This window comes from Oxyura jamaicensis, chromosome 8 (genome assembly GCF_011077185.1).
Source record: "Oxyura jamaicensis isolate SHBP4307 breed ruddy duck chromosome 8, BPBGC_Ojam_1.0, whole genome shotgun sequence".
NCBI classification, from domain to species: Eukaryota; Metazoa; Chordata; class Aves; order Anseriformes; family Anatidae; genus Oxyura; species Oxyura jamaicensis.
In genome coordinates, this window is record NC_048900.1 from 11,860,025 (window position 1) to 11,880,762 (window position 20,738).

Consider the following 20,738-nt stretch of genomic DNA (forward strand, 5'->3'; position numbering starts at 1 on the left):
GGAAGGTAGGCTGCACTGGGAAGGGTGGTTCTGGAAGCACTTGTATAGGTTTTGTTTTCTTCTCATGCTTAGAGGAAATTAAATCTTGCTAATGTACCCGTGACAAGCAGAAGTCATGGGAATTATTGAAGTAGCAAAGGAAAAACTCAAACATCCTCACCATATGAAGGACATGGAGGCCCTGGAGCGTGTCCAGAGAAGGGCTACGAAGCTGGTGAAGGGCCTGGAACACAAGTCCCGTGAGGGTGGCTGAGGGAGCTGGGGGTGTTTGGTCTGGGAAAGAGGAGGCTCAGGGGAGACCTCATTGCTCTCTGCAGCTCCCTGAAAGGAAGGGGTGGGGAGCTGGGGGTCGGCCTCTTCTCACAGGTAACCAGTGGGAGGACCAGAGGGAACAGCCTCAAGTTGTGCCAGGGGAGGTTCAGGTTGGAAATTAGAGAAATTTCTTCTCAGAAAGAGCAGTCAGGCGTTGGAATGGGTTGCCCAGGGAGGCGGTGGAGTCACCGTCCCTGGGGGTGTTGAAGGAGAGGTTGGCCGTGGTGCTTAGGGACATGGTTTAGTGGGTGATGGTGGTGGTAGGGGGGTGGTTGGAGGAGATCATCTTGGAGGTCTTTTCCAACCTTAATGACTCTATGAAAAAGCTATTCTGAATGAGTATGATTTTGCTCTCCCCCATGGAGTGCATTGATTTTGATCAGGACAGGACAAAGAGATCGAGGTTGTGGTTGGTATAAAATGGGCAGGATCTGTCCCATCAGTTGTGCAAGCCCTTCTTTATGGGCAGGAAGGGAGGTTTGGTCTTAAACCAAAAAAAAAAAAAAAAAAAAAAAAAAAAAAAAAAAAAAGGCCCTTTACTTGCTGTTGACACTTTACCTCTACCTCCTGTTGTCCTTGACACTTGGCTTGACAGGTGGCTCCCTCCCCTCTGCCAGTCTCCAGATGTTTGAGTTTGGACCTGAAAGGCCCTCTAGTTAGAGCCGGAAGAATCCCTGGAAGTTCCTCCGACTTAAATCTCCCTTATGTTCTCAACCTTCTGGCTTCCTCAAACAGATGCGAAGGATGGATAGTATTGCTTGACCAAGGTCTGTAAGAGCCTCCCGCCTTCAGGAGCCCGGTCCTTTGGGCGAGTCATCGTGCTGTGAACATCAAACATCATCTGCATGGCCATGTGTTCATCATGCCATCCCCATGCCTTCCTCCACCTGCAGACTTGGGAGAAAATGCTCTTCGTGGTGCCTGGAGAGCTGTCTGTGGAAATCGAGCTGTGGAAGATCTAGTAAGTTGCTTTTGTGCCCCAGGCAAGCCAACTGCTCCCCGTACGGTAATCAATCCTCCTGAGAGCTCCCCCAGCTGAGGGTGGTGGCCCTGGCTTTATGGGGTGAGCAGCGTTTCCCCTGTAATGCCCGTTCCCCCCCTCCGACCAGCAGCACGCGATGGCTCACCCATGGGATGGAGTGTGTGCGTGCGTGCATTTAAAGGTGGTGAAATGCTTCGTGGCAGAAAGCTCTGGCCGTTCCGTGTGCCAGCAGGAGAGCTCCCAGCACTTCAGTTTCCTTGGCATAAAATCATAGTGGCAGGTAAATCCCGGAGAAATAAAACAAACCCGATTAAATTAACCCAGGACCAAGTGCAGGAGGTGGGGAACCTTTTCACTGTGTTTAGCCCTCTCTTGTGGCTACCACATCATTGCAGGTAATTTTTCAGCGTGCTGTAGTTCAAACCAGCAAGCAGTCCTTGTTGATTAATGCTAATGAGGGAGAGAGGCCAGTTCTCTGATGGTCTAAAAGTGCCCCATTAGTGCTGTGTTTCCTGAAGTGGTAAGAAAAGGCACTAGCTGTTTGTTCTGGGGTTTTCAGGGTGCCCATTTGCTTGCTTCTTGGAATTCCTGGTGCTGCGTCTGAAGGCACGAAGGGGCTGGGAGGAGGATGCTCCCAGATGTCAGCCAGCTCCCTGGGGCAGCTGGTGGGGCCGGAGCATCACCCGCGTATTCGTTTTGGGGTGAGGGAGGCTGGGAAGAGCTGCAGAGAGGGATTGGGGCTGGGGAGGCAGGGAAAGATTTAGTTTCAGCATCTGAGGGTGGATTAAGCGGAGCGTTCCTTGTTAGCTAATTGAAACAGTCAAAATGTCAAATGAGGCATTTCAATAATAGTAATGCTAGGAGCTTTACGTTTTTATTTCTCTCCCGCTCTCTTTTGTATTGCGCCTTCGAGACATGGAGATGTAAGTCCTTGCCTCTACAAAAACCCTCTTAAAGAGGGGCTTCGGGGGGATGGGGGCAAGGACAGAAGCAGTTTTAATCCCCTCCAATTCCAGCATTATTGTATTTCAGCAAATATTTTGCAAAAGGATTTTCAAGCTGAACTTCAAACAGGCGAATGCCTCACTCCAGTGACTCGGGGAGCTTTGCAAATTTAGAAAAGAAAATGAAGATTGTTTTAGCTGACATTTAAACCTCTTCTCTTCCTTTCCCAGCCTGTCAGGAAGCTTCATACACTTTGGGTCAGACGCTCTTTCCCTGAAGAAGAGAAAGATATTTATAGCCGGGTAGGACCGTAGCGGGGAAATCTCCAGGCTGCAATACCTGTCAGATAAGGTTACTTATGGGCCCCGTTGTAGCAGCCCACGTGGAGTCTGCTGCAAGGAGGAAAGAAGGCAAGGGGCCTGGGACACCCAGGTTATCTGGCCTAGGCCCTTGGGGTGGAGGTGGACTTGGCTGGAGCATGATATTTTCTGGGGGGAAAAAATCCACCATTTTCTATATGCCTTACTGTGCTTTTTTGCCCTTCTGAAATTTGGGGGAAGTAATACAGAGATCTTCAGGCGTGGTGCGGATCACTCCTGTCACTGTGGGAGGCAGGGAGGGCATTAACTAGAGGTGAGGTGCTGAACCCCCAGAAAAGCAGCTCCTCACGCCGAGGCCCTGGCTTGCTCTGGGGGCTGGCGGAGCATCTGGCTCCGGGTCTTGGTTTCTCCTTGCTCCCTCTCAGCCAGGACTGACGCCAGGCCAGGGATGCGGAGTAGCAAGCAGATGTCTGGGCTGTGGTTGGAGCAGGTTACTGCCTGGGATTAGAGTGATTAAGGTTTCTTAAGGTAAAGACAGTTTGCAAAGGAAAAGCAGCATGTCTGGGGACAGCAGAGCTCTGCCGCAACCTGCTCTTCCCCCCGGTTTGTTCTGCACAAAGAGTTGTGGTTTACGGCAGACCAGAAGGAGGGTGAGGGGCTGGGCGGCTCTGCCGCAGCCTTCGGGGAGCTCACTGTGTCAGGGGCTGGACCTGTGGGGGCCTTTGGTCCGGTGGGGCCGCGCAGGGCCTTGGTGCAAGCAGTGCTGCCGGCCGGGCCCTGGGGCTTGCTCTCAGGCACCAAGCGCGGCACCGAGGAGGCTCCGATGAGGCACCGGGTGGCTGGATGCTGAGGGTCGGTGCCAGCCAAATGCAGCTGTGGGGCTGCTCTTCCTGTGCTGTGAAAACCTCTGGGTTTAAATGGCCTGGGAGCACGTCCCAGCTGTAGGCATAGGCCCATCCCTTCTCCGTTTAGTCAGCATGGGCCCGTCTTTTCCTCCATTTTCAGGCATTTACCGAGTTTTTAAAGGAAAGAATTCCAGGTGCAATATCTGGAGAGGGAGCTATAATGTGGTGTGGCCAAAGCCTTGACTTCCCCATCACAGTGTGGGGGTCCCCATTCTCCAAGGAGCGGGGATATAGCTACTGCTCGGAGCAGCAGGGGGTGCTTTTCCTTCAGGAAGACTCCCCGGGGTGAGGGAATAACAAACCCTCTTACACACCACCTCCCCCAGAGGTGACATCCAGGCACCACGGAGGTGGCAGGGGACCCTCAGCTGGTGCTGTTCTTCTGGGCTTGGTGCTGGATGATGCTCAGGAGGGCACCAGGAAAGCGGGTGCTGTCTGCTCCCTTCAGGGACCCTCCTCAGCAGCATGGCCCTGGAGCCAGGCCAGCCAGGTTCTCACCATCCCTGCGAAGGAAAGCAACAAATCTTGTACGTGGATAGCTCTTCACCATGGCTTTCCTGCCATCTGCCCACCCTGGTGGACGTTAACAAGCTAGTAGATCTAGACCTGCTGTGCCGTGATACAAAGATTTATTTTTAGGACGTTGATATTTAAAATGATCTGTTATAATTTCATGCTTAAATAACACTAAATAATGTTCCCTGTTTGCACAGCGTAATTGGAAGAGGCGAATAAACCAAACAAACCAGCTATGACTGAGCTTCCTTAGTATTTTCAAACTGAAACAAACAGTAAAAAACAAGGGCTTGGCCAAGTTAACACTTCGGGAGTATTTTCTAGCTTGCATTCCACTTTTTCATTTTCACAGGCCAAGAAATGCAAGAGCTTTGAAGAGCTAGTGGCTTTTTGCCAAAGAAAGCTCAGTTGGTCTTTGACTGGAAAAAAAAAAAAAAAAAAAAAAAAATTAAAAGCGAACTTATTGTGTGTATTTTTTTTTATTTTTATTTTTTTTAGGAACTGGCAGGGCTAATGACTCCAGAAGTGCCGTGGGATTTTATGTGAGTGCAAAAAAGACTTAGAAACTATTCAGCAAGTTCATTTAGGCTCCTTTCATGCTTCTCAAATCTTGAAGCTTCTTTATTGCTGCTTTATGTCAATTTGACACTGCTTGATTTCACTGTCATTCTTGATTTTACTGTGGTGGCACTGCAGTGTTTGGCACTGAGTGGGTCCCACACCGATCACATCTGTAACATCTCATGTTATCTGCGTGGGGTTTCAGGTGATTGAATTAAATCTGCTGCTTTCAGATGTCCCTATTTGGGGACAGGAGGTTCCAGCTGAGCTGACGTTACCTATGTGCAAAATCACAGGCGCATCATGTAAGTGAAGAGGTTTTGTGATTTGTCATGAATGTGGTGTTTCCTTCTGGAAGATTGCCGCAGGAAACTGAACGTAGCCTGGGCTTTTTAAGCCTCTGCACATCAACTAATCAATGCATCTTTAGCTGGAAGGATCCCTCCCACTAAAAGCGTGAGAGGGACTTTTCCCTCCTTGTCTGTGTGCTTACATCGCCCCATGGAGCAACGTCTGTCTAGGCTGCAAGGCTGTTGGTGCTCTGCCTTTCCCTGCTGAGACCTGCCTTCCTTCTCCTCTTGCCCCCAGAGGCCAAGGCAGGGACTAGCCCACAGCGGGGGCACAGCAGGGTGCAAATGCCATGGCCATCTCCCCTTCCCAATTCCTGCTCCTGCAGACCTCCTTCCTGCCACCGGTGTTGCTTCTCTCTCCACATCTGTGCTTTCCCAAACCTCATCCTACCCCAAGTCACCCCTTAGCATCCTAGTGTCGTGCTCTCTGCTTCCCCATCCCTCCCGTGCCCCGTCCTCCCTGTGTCCCGCCTATCCTGGGCAGCTGGCTGCCCACCAGCCCTTCCCCTTCTCCCCGCTGAAGTCCTCCGCTTTCCTATCCCTCCGCTCCCACACCCCGCCGCTCTGCACAAGCCTCGGCTCTGTTTGTGCCCACATTAGCATTTCTGCTGACTGCAAGGATTGGTTTAATTTCATGGGTGTCATTTCCTTCAAGAAATCTCTCTCTGAGCAGCAGCCCGACGAATGCCTGATAAAACATATTTTCCTACGGTAATGATTTTATGGACCCATAAGTCATGAATTTATTATGATCTCAGCCCCTGCTGCTGATTGCTGTAAAATGCAAAGTAATTAACAGCAAGCGGTAGCAGCTATTCCCACCTGGTAGCGTGTTCTTGGGTACGCTGATGGGTTTGATTAAAGTAATGGCTAAAGTGTACAGCCCGGCTGTAAAATATTAGCATGATTAATGCAGTATCCTAAATAAGAAACAAAACTAATGGGCATGGTTTAAAGAATTAAATATATATATATATATTCCTCTCCCTCCCTCAAGCTATTGTTCTGGCTCATTTATGCTTTCTTTTCTGTTAAATAATGTATGGGCTTCAGGGCCAGGGGGCAGGCTAGAGATGCATATTGCAGTTTCATAACATCTTAAGTGCTTGTGTTAATTTTTCACTCCTCCCTTCTCTTTCCCCTCAACCTGCCATCTCCCATTGGATAGGGGAGAAAGATAATCAAGTTTTCTGGTCTTGGCTTGAAGTCAGATGTGATTTGATTTGGATTGCAGACAGCCCGAGGAAGTGGCTCAGAGGCAACTTGGAGAGTTCGACTTGGTTTCTGGCCTCGCAGAATAAAAATCCTCAAACCGTGCGCACAGTTCCATGGCTGGGGGTGATCTCCGTTCTGTGTCAGGAGCCTGGAGCCCGTAAGTTTTTCACACATGAACAATAACCACGTGGCTATCCACAAGCTGCAGTGCTTCCACTGAGAAAACAGTGCTTTTTCTTTTCTTTCTTGAACAGCTTAGAAGCCAAGCAATGGCTGGGTTTGAGTTTTTTTTTTTTCTTTTTTTTTCTTTTTTTTTTTTTAAAAAAAAAAAGCTAAAATAAGGCTTGAAACACAATAACTCATCTCAGATTTCTTTTTCTCTTCCCCCCCCTGCCAAAAGCATGGTATGTTTGATTTCTAATATATGGCATTTTTCAGTTAAAAAAAAAAAAAAAAAGATCAGAAACTACTTGGTTTGGGGGTGAGAATAAAGAAAAAAAAAAAAAGACATCTTTCATGTCAAACAGAAAAAAAATATTTGGAAGCAAAGAAAATACCTGTTTGAAAAAAAAAGGTTTAGTGACCTACACGTTTTGATCAGCTCTTCTCTTTCAATTTCTAAGATGCATACATGATGCCATGTAATTCCCTCTGATCTGCCTCTGACTTTTCAGTTGTATTGATCTGCTCTAGTTTATGAAGGTACCGACTATTGGAAAGAAGAGTTTATAAATAACTACAGAGAAACAGGCTTCCATATCACAGGAGTTCCAGCAGGGCTGCTTTTGTTTATCGCACAACACACATTTTTGGAACTTTTCTTAACCAGGAGATTGCAAGGGAGCTCAGTGTGCCAGTGTCACTGAGAATTGTTGGGTTGTATTGTACTGTGCAAATGGTGTTTTCTCCCCCTTGGGACGGAGAGGTTTCTGTGTTTGTTTTTGTAGATAAGATATAAACTCTGTAGTGGTTCTGCTAGTAAATACAAGCAGCCTGAAGCTCCGGAATATGTCTTGTTGGTCCCTCCAGTAATTTGACAAAGTATCCTTCCAGCAACCTCCTAAAAGTACAACATGAAAAATGTTGTTGAGCCCTCGGTATCTGGAACAGTTGTGGCAAGGGGGTGCTGGGCTGTGCAAATAGCTGTGCGTGATGGCCAGCTCTCTGCCAGTGCTGGCAGGTATTTTGGAGGTCTCACCTGTGTTCTGTGGTGGCCAACACCAGCAGTAGACGTAAGCGTCACCCCAGGAGAGAGAGACTGCCACCGATGGGGTTGTCATCATCCTTTTTGGAAGGATATATGAAATGTCAAAAAAGAGATTATGATCAAAAGTAAGGGGGAGCTTCTGAATGAGGAGAGATTAAGCAGATTGAGATGTGTCAGCTTAGAAAAGAGGCAGGTAGGAGAGGGCTATGATCAAGACATCATGCGGTCCGGAGTGGAGTAGAAGAGGTGGCAGAGATGATTGTTTGCCGTGTCTTGTGATTCAAGAGGGTTGCCCAGTGAACTCATTAAGCAGAAGGTTTAAAGCAAATGAAGGGAAGTACATTTTCCTGAAGTACATAATTACATATGTAATTCATCACTGTGGGCTGCTGTGGAGTCCGAGAGGGTAGTATAGATGTGAAGTGGGACTAGGCTGTTGTGGAAGGCAGATCCCAGGGGGTCGCAGAGCATAACCAAAGGGTTTGCCACAAGAGGGCCATAAATAGCCCATCACTCATCTGCTTCCTCCCTCCTCCCCTCTGCAAGGCTGTGGCCATGTTTCTTCTGCCCACAGCATCCTCTGTTGTGAAGCAGGGGCTCGGGCTGAGCCCTAGAGGATATAGCTGCTGAGGTCTCACTGACAGCACTTTCTCTCCTCAGGGCCAGATGGCCGCAGTCTTCTCCCACAGTGTGTGGCCTTGTGTAGTGGCTGAGGAAGCACAGGGATGGAGGGCCTGCGATTATGGGCCTGACCAGAAACATCAGGGCTCGGTGGGGCAGCGGACACCACAAGCACATGGGGCTGAAGCCTGGCAGTGGGCTCAACAGGTAAGAGCCAAATTGTGAATTGCACCCCACCTGTGGGACTCGATGGGACACAGCAAACACCTGAGCGGGAGGATGGCACGCGGTGGCTGGGCAGGGGAAGGCAGATCCTTTCCATTTCTCATTTAGGTACTGCTGGAGTCGGTTTCTGCAGGCAGGCAGCACGGCTGCAGGGTCATATTTGGAAGGCTTTCTCAGCAGTGTGCACATGTTAATGATGTTTGAGGAGTAGTTTCTGTGGGAGATCTGGGAGCCAGGCAGCTCTGCAAATCAGCCCATTAGTATTTTTAAAAGAAAGCCTCCATCCTGTAGGAACTACTGCGGCCTCTGGAGATGTGCCAGAACTGTATCCCAGATTGCACTGCATTCACTTCTCCTATTAGATCTTTCCCTCTCTCCTTTCATCCACCCCTTTTCCTTCCCTCCTGGATAGAGCTTTCTATTGCTATTCTATCCAAAACGCACCCTAGCTATTGCTTTTCGTGCCTGGAAGTTTGCACAAGGATAGGCTGTCGTTTTTTTCCCCCTTCTCCTTTTGGAGCTAATCACCCTGGTGAAATTGAGCTGTAATGCAGTTGGCAGTGGTCAGATTGAGCTGAACGTGTGTGCTCCAGCACATACCCAGATTCTTGCATCAATAAAAATGAACACAGACAGCCGCAAAGCGAAAGGGATATCACTCGGCCTTGTTTAAAACACACTCACACAACAGCATAAGCAACCCGAACAAAAGGTTCCTGTTTCCTCTTTTGAGGCAGGTGAAAGAAGAAGTTATTGGACTTGATGTACACGGTGAGAGGGGGAGACCGTCTCCCCACCTCCTCCCCCTGCCATCCGCAGCTGTGCAGCAGGTAAAGAGGAGATTGCCTTTGGTGGGGAGGATTTATAGGTATCGTGAGTCAGTCAGAGTGTCAGGGTAAATCAAGCCTGACGTTTTTAACATCTTCCCCACACAAAGGGGGGCAAGGGGGAATGGAGGAAGCAATTGTAATTTTATGTCTATATCCTGCTCGGCTAATCAAGGTGAGCAAGAGACATGCCAGCCAGAGGAGATTTTCCTCTTGTTAGCTTGATCGTTTCGTGGCTTTGGCTCTTCCCTTCCTTTCCTGGACTACCAAAGCAATCTCCTCTGGGGGGGTGGGGGAAGGAGGGCTCAGCTGATCAGTGCTGGAGGCTGTAGGCAAATAGTTCTCTTTGACTGGGCCTGTCTCCTGCAATACGCCTTGATTCAGGCAAATGCAAATGCATGGAAAAAGACCTTTCAGCAGAGGTTTGGGTACCTTTGACCCTCTCCCATCTCCTCATTCCTGTTCAGAGCCCCGGCTGATCCCAAACCCTGAGATGGCAGTGCTGTGGCGTGCAGCATCCTCTCCTGATCCTCTTTCATCCCTGTCTCTCAGGAGCATCCTGCTCAGGCTGGACATGCAGGTGAGCTATGGAAGGAAGGGATATCTGCCTCACAAGGGGAAGCTAATTCCAGAGGATTTCCAGCAGCAGCATGGCTTATGGAGTCATGCATGGTATTTGTCTTGTCTTGCCTCAGGCCCCTGCTGCTATAAATCCTCCCAGTGCCTTTTGCCATGCTCCCAGCACAGGCAGCCTCCCCGCGGGGTGCCGGGTGGGCTCTGGTGTGCGAGAGGAGATAGAAGGAGGCAGAGTAAATGCATAACTAGGTCCTCTTTCACCCTTCCCAAGCCAGAGTGAGGATGCCTTGACCGTGGAGGTGTCTGCTGTGGGTGGGAAGAGGGAGCAGGATGTGCCCTGGCCGTGCAGTGCTGAGCTGGAGCTGCTGAGCAGTGCTGAAAGCCTCACGCCGGGTCTGTGTGCGGTACAGGCAGGGCAGCAGCATTGAAATTCCTTGCGTGCACACAAGTGGGCTAAGCCATCAGCAGAGGGCAGGGAGCCTCTGAGCTCTGTGGGCTTGTGCTGATTTACACCAGCTGGGGAACTGGGCCAAATCTGTCTCTTTCAATGAATGATCATTCAATTTTTCTCTCGGCTATCAAGCCCTTAAACAAAAGCCAATTGAAATCAATGGGAGACTTGCATCATTTTCAGGGTTATAGGTCTAAAAAATGGGATGCTAGGGGAAAAAGCAGGCAGGGAAGAGAAAGGGAAGAGAAGGAGGAATAAATGCTGTTGTAACGTTATGGCTTACAATGTAAACAGATGCGAGTGAGAAATGCTTTCGTTACGATTCTCCCAGCAGCCACAATTCAGGGAAGCGGTACGCAGGCATGTATACATGGAGAGCATCCTTCGTTATGCAAACTGCTCTGCAGGCACGGAGGGAGCCCGGCCCTCTGAGAGTCCTTTCTCTGCATGCCCTGTTCCTATATGTGATTAAGTTCTCTGCTCGCCCACTGCACTTAGGGCTCTTATTAGCGGTAAGCACATGCTCCGCGGGATGGCTCTTGCATGCGGAACTACAGGAAGAAGCACTGCCTTCTGCTCGCAGAAACCGGCAGGATTTTTTGCAGTAGCTGGAAGATGGGAAAGCTATTATCTTGTCCAGCCTCTGGCTGCATTTTGATAAAAATCCTTTGTCCAATGACTGCGAAGTATTTTGCAAGTACAGGCGGGTAAATCCTCGACAGACAGGCATTATCTGGCCTATTTTTACAGCTGAGAATTCGCAGCCATCAGACCCATCTAGGTGATGGTGCTGTCTTCACCTGGTGATCTCCTCAGCTGAATGAATATGTCAGGACCAGTCCTTTCAAATGCAGTCCCAGTTTGAACACAGCCCTCCAGTGTGTCTGGATAAAGTCACACTCTTCCTACCTCAGCCTCCCCATCCATATAACAGGTATGACAATCATCCTTTCCCCTGGGTAAACATTTCATTATGCGATGCTGCTGAAGTACCTTGGAGGGGAGAAGACCTTCGGATAAGTCTGCATTCTCAATTTGGATATATTTGTGTGCGTGTTTTCTGCTTTAGCTGTCGTTCTCTTGCTTTGCCTGCTCATTAGTTCTGCCTGAGTGCAAGACCTCTCCAAAAATGCAGCGTTGGCAGTGGGCATGAATTCTTAACGACTCCTGTCTCTAATGACAGAAACCAGGGCCAGGCAGTCAGTTTGCTCGCTGAGAGCAGGAGACGCCGACTAGTGTGCTGCCTATTTCTCTCATCACAGGGCGAGTTTGCAAATCACAGGAGGATCTGCAAAATATGCTCAGGTGCTGGCCTGCTTCTCGGGCGGAAAGGAGAATTGGTTGGGATGACAGACAGAGAGAGAAGAGAGCCTCTCGTTCCATGGAAGGTGCTGAATTTGTTTTTAACGCTCTCTCTGGACTCTCTTCTGTTCTGCCCAAGAGATCAAGAACATATTTTGGTTTTTGATACAGAGGTGGAAATCCCAAGCCTGACTTGCTCAGCTCCCTGTTGTGACGCCCAACTTCACACGGAGGGAAATATTAACTCAGTAAAAACAACAGACAACACAGCAGCCAATTTAAAGGAAAATGCTAGGGGCTTCATTGTACAGAAAAGGAAAAGGACTTAATGGGAAGCTTAAAAGTTATTTTTAGTAATGTTTTTGCTGCCTTTTGTTTCCATTCTGTGCTTGTATTCAAAGCTTTGTTGACTTTTAGAAACATAATTTTCAACACAAGTTAGCCTTTCCTTTTACAGACTCTTTATATTGTTTAAAAAAAAAAAAAGTCTTGGCAAGTTAGAATAGGTAGGAAGGAAAATGAAGGTGAATCCTGCCTAGGTGCCATTCATTCTGTTTCATTTAATGGCAGGGATAAGAAGAAAGAAAGGAGAAAATAGCATTCAAAATCTTCACAGTTCTTTGATTTTTTGACTCTTAAAAGCCAAAAGAGAGAAAATTACAATTTTATGGGGAGGAGAAAAAAATCTGAATTCTCATTTTTGCTGGGTTCCTACTGAAGTGTTACTTGGTGGAATTGTATTGTTTCTGATGAAATCTCGGTATACACTGAGAAAAATTCGAGTTGTTTCTGGGCTGTCCGCTCCCTTTCAGAGCTCTGGTGATTTCTTTGTGCTCATCTTTGCTTTTTTTTTTTTTTTTTTTTTTTCCTCCAATCTCTTTTACTGTTTGTGTCTCTCCCTTCTGTCCTTGCTGATGCCTTTTTTCCACTCCTGCTCCCATTCCACTAAAATGACTGCCGTCAAGACTGTTAAAATGACTCTGAGGCGTTTCCTTCCTGGACGGACTAATTGGGGCTGAGATCTTTATGATTCCCAGAGCTATTTTCTTGGGCTGACCAAGTTGACTTCATTTTGCACATTATTGCTGGAAAGTTTGGTTCAGGGTATCTCTGTCCCAGTCTAATATGCCGAGGTAGGTTCTGGCACTGGGGCATTCCACGTGGCCCATGTAGGTCGCTCAGGTGGCTGTATCTGCCTGGAGTGACTGCAGTCATTCTGGATTTGCAGTAACTGAAGTTCACCCTCCTTGCTAGCTCTCTGCCCATCTGTTAAATCAGTTTGGAATATGTATATATATATATATTTAAAAATAGCTTATAGTTAACAGCCATTTAGGCAATCTTCTGAACCATAGGTTGGTGTTTGGAGGAAGGGAAAGAGAAAGCTTTGAGGTGTCCTGGCTACGTACCCTTTGGGTTTTTCCTTCTGTCTCAGGTCCCTTCTGTGGATGAGTGGAGCCACTGCCTGCTGTGGGACCCTGGTGCTCTTCAGTGGGGCTGAGGAGCCTGATGTCCAGCGGTGCTCTCTTGCTGTGTTTGGCCATGACCTTTTTTTTCCTCTCTGTTCTCACCCCAAAGCCACGCATCAAACTACATGGCTGTGTCAGTTCCTGGGACTGGAGGTCAGCTTTGGCATCGTGCCACCCAAACGTGTGAGGCCTGGTTATAGCTCCCAGTGGGGTTTTCAGAGCTACCTCAGCCTGCAAACTTCACTTAGACCAACTCCGCTCTGTTCCTAACGATGTCTGGCTACCACGTCCGCTGAGCAACAAAGGGGATGTACGCTGGGAAGAGAAAAACGAGACAAGGCTGGGGTGAGAGGCTCAGCCATCCCTGGCTGAAATGTTTGAGGTCACACTGGAGGCGGCTGGGGTCTGGCAAAGGTACACTGCATCTCTCACAGGTGTCACAGGTCTAACTTGGGGATGAAAAGCTCAAGAGCTGTTTGTAGTGAAGTCTCTGGGGCCCTCTGTTCTCTGCCTCGCTGGAGGGCAGTTCCCACTTTGCCTGTACCCTTTGAGCCCCGCGAGAAGGCATGTTGATTCCACAGTGCACTTGTTATTGAGGGCGGCTCTTGAAATCCTGCCGTAATTATTCACGAGCCGCGATTGGAGCCCACGCACGGAAGGGTGGGGGCTGTTATTTGCATCCAGGGAGGATCTGATTATAATTGTAGCAGGGAAGTTTGTTTGAGACTGATTCGGTGTCAGCTTGAAATTCCTTGATGTTGCTCCTTGGGCAGGAGAAGTGTACAGGCACAAGGTCTGGGGAAGGTTAATGGAAGGGACTCGGGGTGTCAGGCTTGGGTAGGGAAATTGCTTTTAGTTCAGAAAAGATGAACGCAATAGGACTGCTTAGCTGGAGAAAGAGCAGCGTAGTAGAAACTAGAATTATCTGGCTGATCCTTAGGATACCACTGTCTTCTCCACCCTGAAGACTTAAGAAAGATGCATGTTTTGTTCAGGATGGTTGATTTAAATCACCCATTTTAATCATGATTTAAATCAACAAGCAGGAAATCTTGATTTAAAAAGCACATTTTAATCTTGTATTTTAAAGTTCATTTCCTAATGAAACATAGTTTCTCATTGGTTGGCATAATTCGGTACTATTTTTGGCAAAGCAGAAGGGGACGCGACACCCATACATATTTATTGATGTGACTGTATAGCTTAACATATATCTGTTCTGATTTGGAACTTTTACTTCTTTTTATTACATTGGAGAAATGGGAAACATGTAATTCCTGATTTATGAGACATGGCTGCTTCTTTTACGTGTCTCCAGCTACATGAGGATAAAAATTAAAATGCAATTAAAAATGCATGAAGAAAGCATTTTGGAAGTTTTGTTCGTATCGCAGAACAGAGGGCCGGAACGAGCTGCTGCAGATAAATCTCCTTGTAGGCTGGCATTGAGGCAAGATCAATTACACCTTTCCCCTTCTCACAGGTGTTTGCTTAACCTTTCCATAGTTGTCTCCAGTGAAAAATTCTGCAACTTCCCTGATATCTGTTCCAGTGAGAAAGTTTTTTTTAATGTCTAAACTTAAGATTTCTTTGCTCCAAGTTAAATTATTTCTTCTTCTCCTGCCACTGTGAACACAGAGAACAATCGACTTCTGTCTTAATAACCTGCTAGCTATTGGAAGATTGTTATGCCTCTGTGCCTTAGCCTTCTCTTTTTTTCTTAATTTTTTTTTTTTTTTTAGGCTGAATGAACCTAGTTCATTTAACCTTTACTTGCCAGTTCTTTTTCCTAAAGCTGTGGCTGTTTTTATTTCTTTTCCTCCGGACTGCCTCTTGATTTTTTCATCTCACTCTGCATCTGCAGTGAAATTACTTTATGGATGCTTCAAAAGGAGAAATTGCTTGCCGCAGTGTGCAGGCAAACTGCGGAACTCATTGCTACAGGATACTGGGGATGCTAAAGATTAAATGGGTTTGGAGAGCATTTAAACAAACTAATGAAAGATGTTCCTGAGCTGCGAACTGCTGGAAGGCCTCATGAGACTGGGACAAGCAAGACACGGAGGGAGGAGGGGTAGCGTGCTGCTCCTCAGTCCCACGGTTTCATTGCTGGTTTTGGGGTGCAGCTCGCCCTGTTGGGGTCCTGCTGCCACTGGTCTGCTGCTCTGCATCCACACCATGCTGTTATCTGCCAAGAGCCCATCACGGTGCTGTGCTGTGCTTTGGAGAAGAGTTGGGATGTGCTGGTGCCTTCCTCCCTGCAGCTCCTCTTCGCAGCCTCTGCAGCGCCTGCCACTGAACTTGCTGTGAAAGCAGGGATGGCTCTGCCGTGGGCACGCTGGCAGTCAGAGCCTTGGAGGAGCTGGATGCTTGCAGGGGGGTACAAATGTGGTGGGATTTGAGTGCTCACTGGAGGCTGGTGGAGTCCAGTTCTGCTCCTTCCGACGGCAAACACAAGTGCGGGGTGGTGCTGGGACCGGTGCCGGGGCACCAGGATGGTTAGTGCTGCCCCGGCCAGGCTGTGCTGCCGCTGTAAACAGCTGCTGGGAAGCAAAATCCCCCTCTTCCCCAGAATGTGCTGGATTCAAGCTCTCCTTTTATCTGTTCAGAAAGTGCTGAAGTGTTTCTAGCTGCTCTTCAAAAGCAATTCTGCACTGCCCAGAGGGGGCTGTAAGTCATGTGGGGAGCCAGGAGAAAACGATGCTCGTCATCTCAGCACAAGTGTGTAAACCACTTAACTTAGGCTTTGGCTCCTGGGTTGAGATTTAAACCCCCAGATGGGGCTGTGGTTACGAGGGGGGTCGCCAGTGGGCTAAAGGTACCCTGCGAAGCCATTGCTTTTGGGAGGGCTGGGTTTGGGAAGAGTGCTGCTGTGGTGCCTTGAAGGATGCTCACAAAGGTAACTGCAGTCCTTGGCTTTCCTGTGTGCCGAGACATCGTGGTGCTCTGTGGCTTCCATGAGAAAGCCCTGTTTTTGAGGGCCTTTAGAGAACAGCACCTCTTTGTTCCTGTTCATGGCTGGCTTTCCAAATCCCTTCGTCCTTTTCAGTTCACCGTGTGGAAAGGAACACGCTCTGATGGGGCACAAGTTTAGGAAGATCCTGCCTGGGATTAACTCTGCTGAGGCCACTGGAGTGCAGCACAGAGCAGGCAGGTCCATGGTCTGTGGGTGCTGCACCAGCACCTCCGGGGGAAGCTGGGAGGGCTGAGAAGGGGCAAAGCAAAAACCTGCTCCTCAGCTTCCAAATGATGCTCCCAAGAGGAGAATTGCTTCAGAAGGAGCTCCTCACAGGTATTGGATCCCTTGTGTTTCTTGACAAACCTTTGCACTAAGAGATGTCTCTTTTTTCAGAAAATAATAAAGCTGGGCAGCTTGCAAGCCGCGGGCTTGTGCTCGCCTTCTCCCTCGTGTTCATGTGCTTGGCAGTGTCTGTGCTTTTGCTGAAGCAGCCTGGATTTGGCTTTAACTCTTGCTGCTCTGTGAAAGTAGAGAGCATGCAGAGAAAGAATAGGTTTGCTTTTTTACACCAGGCAGAGGGTGGGCACCAAAACCCACTCCTCTTCTCTAATCTCGCCTGTTGAGGGTGATCAGAACTCGTTATAGAGACTCCTATCCACTGCCAGCTTAATTAACGAGTGGTCGCAGAAAGCCTTTATAGAACAATTGATTTTTTTTTATCCAATTTGGTATTGTTATCTCTGTCCTGTTGGCACTCAGGCTGTTGCTCAGCCAGCTTTTGGATGGTGAAAGCTAGACCTTGCTCCTTTTCCTAAGCCTGGTTTTTATCCGTAGGCTTTTAGACTAGAGATGTGGATTTAGAGAGCAAAAACCCTCGCTGTCTATGGCTGCGTGGGGAGCGTGTGGCTGCAGCTGTAACAGCCTTCGAGTATGAATGGCACAGGGCAAGGAAAACATGCTCAGCGTTGTTTCATTGCCTTGGCTTACTGTCTTTGCTCCACACCTGACCCGAGGACACACGTGAGAGCAATACAAGATGTTCAGCCACTTGTCATGTCGTGTCTTTTCCTTGCCTCTGGCCTGAACCGAGGTCTTTCGGTTGCTAGTTCTTGAGGTTTTACTGGTGGCCCTCCTGGTGATACATGTCATGTCGACGGCCCGTGTTGTAGGAGCATGTGACAAAGAGAATCACAGCCCTGATTGCAATAAAACTTAATTTCCCCTGCCTCCGTAAAAATGTGTATGCGAAAAGACACAGCTGAGCCCTCAGGGCTAGATGTGAGAAGGCAGGGGGAAGATCTCCCGGGGTGTGTGGATTTAAGAGGTTTCTGGTGTGGGGATGTGGGCTCTGGGGTTGCTGGTTCTGGGTTCCCTGAGGCTGCTGCGGGGGGGGAGGGGATGCTGGGGTGAACTGGGGCTTGAAGAGAATTAAAGCTGGCTCTGAGGAAAATGACCTGAACCCTCCTCCAGCTTGACACAAGGCTGGGTTTTGTGTTGTCTGTGCCAAGGACAGATAAAATTCATAATGGCAAGCAGGGCGAGGGCAAACAGCTTTAAAACCCAGGGCAGGTCCTGCCTGTTCCCAACCCTGCAGCTCCCCCAACCCTGTTCTCACTCCCTCTTCCACCGACCAAGCACAGAGCCCACCATTACCCCAGCTCATCACCTGGCCTGGGCACATCCACCTCTGGCACCTCTGACTGCCCCTCTGCCCTGCCTACAGCCTCAGAGACACCAAAGGCATCCTGGAGAGGGTCATCGTGGGCTGCTGGTGGCTGGCGGGATGGTGTTGCTTTGCTGGAAAACACAGAAGGGGTCATTAAGTCAACAAATTTGGCTTCCTGCATGGCTGAGAGCGCCCCAGAAACTTAATGGGCTGCTCTTCTGGGCAATAGCTTGTGCTCAATATTTATAGAGAAATGGTGCTTTGAAAAGATCCCATTTTTTAGCTTCTCCTGCTGTTCTCTAGCTAGGGCTGAGCCTTGCCGTTAATAAGGGAAATGCAGACATCTCTTCACAGTAAAGGCAAAAAAATATATATAAACCCCCTTTGCTTTCCTTCCCATCTTGTCAGGAGCACCCTGCTGCTCCCCTCTGCTTTCTTCCTATCGCACAAAGAGCGGATTCTCTCTCTCTGTTGTGCTCCTCACTAGAGGAATGGCTGCTGAGCGTGTCCACGCTGCCATACTGTATCCTGAAGTTGGCTTTTAACAGCAGACAAAGGAAAGTGCAGCAGTTTGGGAGAAAACGGAGAGTCTGGAAGACCTGGGGTTAGTCTCTGTTGTGCTTTGGATTTACTGTGCAGCCTTGGAAAAGTTGCTTGTATGCTTCTGCTCTCAGCCTGTAAGCATAGTCTCTGTCTGCACCAGTGTGATCTGCTGGACTTTTTTAGTACTGCACAGTAGTCATGTGTCACTCCTAACCATATTCCATCCACGGAAGAAAATATGCGGGTGCTGAAACAAGGGGCACTTTGAAACCGCAGCTCGGACGTTTGTGTCGCGCAGGTGCTTTCAGAAATATGACCCGCAGTTTATGGTGCAGGCTGAAATACTGCAAAAAGCTATTTTGAGCCCTGCTAGCTTTAATTGAGATCTGGGCTCCTACCAGTCCTTGCAAAATGAGCCTGACACCCTTCGCTGTGTTGTTCTAGTGAAAATGGGTTTCTTTAAGCCTTCTGGCTGCGCTTTGGATAAACGTTTCTGTTTCGAGGCGTGTGTAATGCCTGCCACCGAAAGGATGGGGACCCTGGCTCTGGAGGGCTTGTTGGGTGTGTCATAGTTCTGCTTTCAGCCTTGGCTCTGGAAAATCACCAGCTGTGCTAGGATCTCCAGTGAGAGATGGTGGCTGAGAACTTGGAGGGACACTTGGTGGTTCACCCGGGGGAGAATCTGTTGCCCAAGTCTCCTCCTGTCTGCGGGGGCTATTAGGAGATTCATTTATTCTCAAAGCCTGCAGATTTATGAACACAGTCTCTTTTCTTCAGCTGAGTTGAAAGGAACTACTTCCATTTGATTTCCTTGGGGACTGCAGCTGGCTGTCTCTGCTCCTCAGCTCAGGGCCGTGGCAGAGGGGAGAAGAGGGAAGGGGGAAAGCCGGGAGCATGCAGCAAGGGTCTTGGCTTGTGCTGGACTAGGAAAACCTGCCTCGTGGCAAGGAGGGGGAGCAAACTGTGGGATTGCTCCCCCAGTAAAACGTGCACTGCTGCAGCTGTGGTTTCCTGCTGGAAGGATCAGCCTTGTCAGTGCTCCTGCAGCAGCGTCCCTGGTGTGGTGGGTGTGGTGGGACACGGTTTGCCTCTTGGGCTGAGCCGCTTGGCTTTGGAGGCTGCAGGGAAGGGGCAGCTTTCCCTGGGCTGGTGCAACATGCAGAAGCTGGCATTTCTGAGGCCTCTGAATGTCACCAGTGTGTTGAAGATGGCACTGGGCTTCTGGCTGACAGATGCTATCAGCTGTCTGTGTAAGAAAGCCTACATCATCTGAGAGCTTGCAGAGCTCCTTGCAGAACTGATACCAGAGAAAACAGGTTGGTTTCTCTTACCATTTTTTTTTTTCCCCTATGCTTTATTCAGGAAGATTCAAATACTCCTGGGACCTCTGAGGCTTCCTGGTCATTCTGTAGCTGCTGGATTTGTTTTCACCTTGCAAAATGGATTGAAGTGCTTTTCACCAGAACTCCTCGCCCTTCTGCACGGGGATCGAAGAGCTACGCTGCTTGGTTTGTGTGACAGAATGACCGCAGGTGCTGTAAGAAAGCAGGAAATCATCTTTGTAAAGCTGTCCAGAAAGCCTTGAATTCAGGTACAAGCCTCATGTTTATAGGAACATAAAAGGAACCATGGAAACTAAATATAGGTCGGAGCACCTGCAAGTAGAAAAAGGATCGGGGATTGGAAAGTTACCCTGACTTCTCTGCCTTTGGCTTTGCTCTGCTGGTTTCAAACTTATTTGGGGTCCTAGACTCTGCAGGAGCCTTTGGGATCCATGTAAGGAAGGAATTTCTGGGGAAAGCAGCTGACAAAAGATCTCTTTTAAATCCTGGCTGTGCCTTGGTCCTTTGGCTTTATCATTGAGGGCTTGTTCCACCAGGGTCCCATGCTGTTTGGTCCTAAGTGAGGTGCTGCTGGTTGTGGTGTTCCTGTTGAGCCCCAAAAGAGGTCAGATACCTGGAGAGGATTTGAGAGCTTTACATGTGTTGTTGACCTGGACCTTACGCTTTGCTCCCCCCTGTTCCCTTATCTAGAGGATTATCCCTCGGAGTGCTGCGTGCCCTCCTGGGCTCTTAGCATGGATTCAGCTCCTCTGCAGTCCTCAGCTTCATCACAGGAAGCTTCTTCACCTAGCTGCTGCCAGCATGCTTTTGGCGACCCTGAGTGTCCCGTCAGCTGTTACAGGCCATTAAAGGATTTGTTTCTCGGCGTATGAAAAGGCTTAATTCAATTCTCATTCTCTCCTGGCATTCCTCAGAGGTGAGTGCGTCCCCTCGGCACGAATCCTCCGATGCCGCTAATTGACTTGAAAGTAGCTCATGTCTCCTTGGAAATGTCACCCAGCCCTTTTCAAGTGCAATTCCAGGCAATCAGGATCAATATGTTGCTTTAGCTAAGGGTATTAGCACATGACTGACAGCTCTGCGACATTAGCTTATTCATATGGACTTCCAGATGCTCATTTTTCTTCGCCGCCTCAGCTGTGATCCCAGTAAGAGGGGACAGAGCTTGGAGTGGAGCCATTACCTGGGCTGCGTTTGTTCACAGCATGATGGTGGCTACAGTGCTGGCTCTTGCACACCTGCCCTAAACCTACACAGTGCTTCCCTCTCCTTCCCGGGGAGATCAAACCACGCTGCCCCATCCACTTGTTCCTCGTGTCATGGCCTTGAGATGTTTCCGAGCGGCAGGGGCTGAGTTTTCTGCCTGTGTGCTTTCAGCGCGGTGCTGTGTTTGATACGAGACAAGGTGTCGGCATATTTTTGCTGTACCTTTGCACAGAGAAT

The 20,738-nt window shown here is 48.8% G+C and overlaps 1 long non-coding RNA gene across 9 annotated transcripts in view; it reads left to right on the top strand.

Annotated features, from left to right (window-relative positions):
• Nucleotides 1-20,738, top strand: part of LOC118171003 — a 49,494-nt gene that overhangs the window by 11,694 nt on the left and 17,062 nt on the right. Inside the window, exons 2-9 of one of the 9 annotated variants that reach the window (XR_004752991.1) lie at nucleotides 4,479-4,522; nucleotides 6,126-6,263; nucleotides 7,974-8,141; nucleotides 9,454-9,566; nucleotides 10,345-10,947; nucleotides 11,276-11,401; nucleotides 12,751-13,198; nucleotides 19,315-20,211. This is a non-coding gene — a long non-coding RNA (uncharacterized LOC118171003). Of the gene's footprint in view, nucleotides 1-4,478; nucleotides 4,523-6,125; nucleotides 6,264-7,973; nucleotides 8,142-9,453; nucleotides 9,567-10,344; nucleotides 10,948-11,275; nucleotides 11,402-12,750; nucleotides 14,250-19,314; nucleotides 20,212-20,738 lie in introns of those variants that run through there. The other 8 variants (XR_004752987.1, XR_004752990.1, XR_004752995.1 and 5 more) reach the window with 8 other exon arrangements.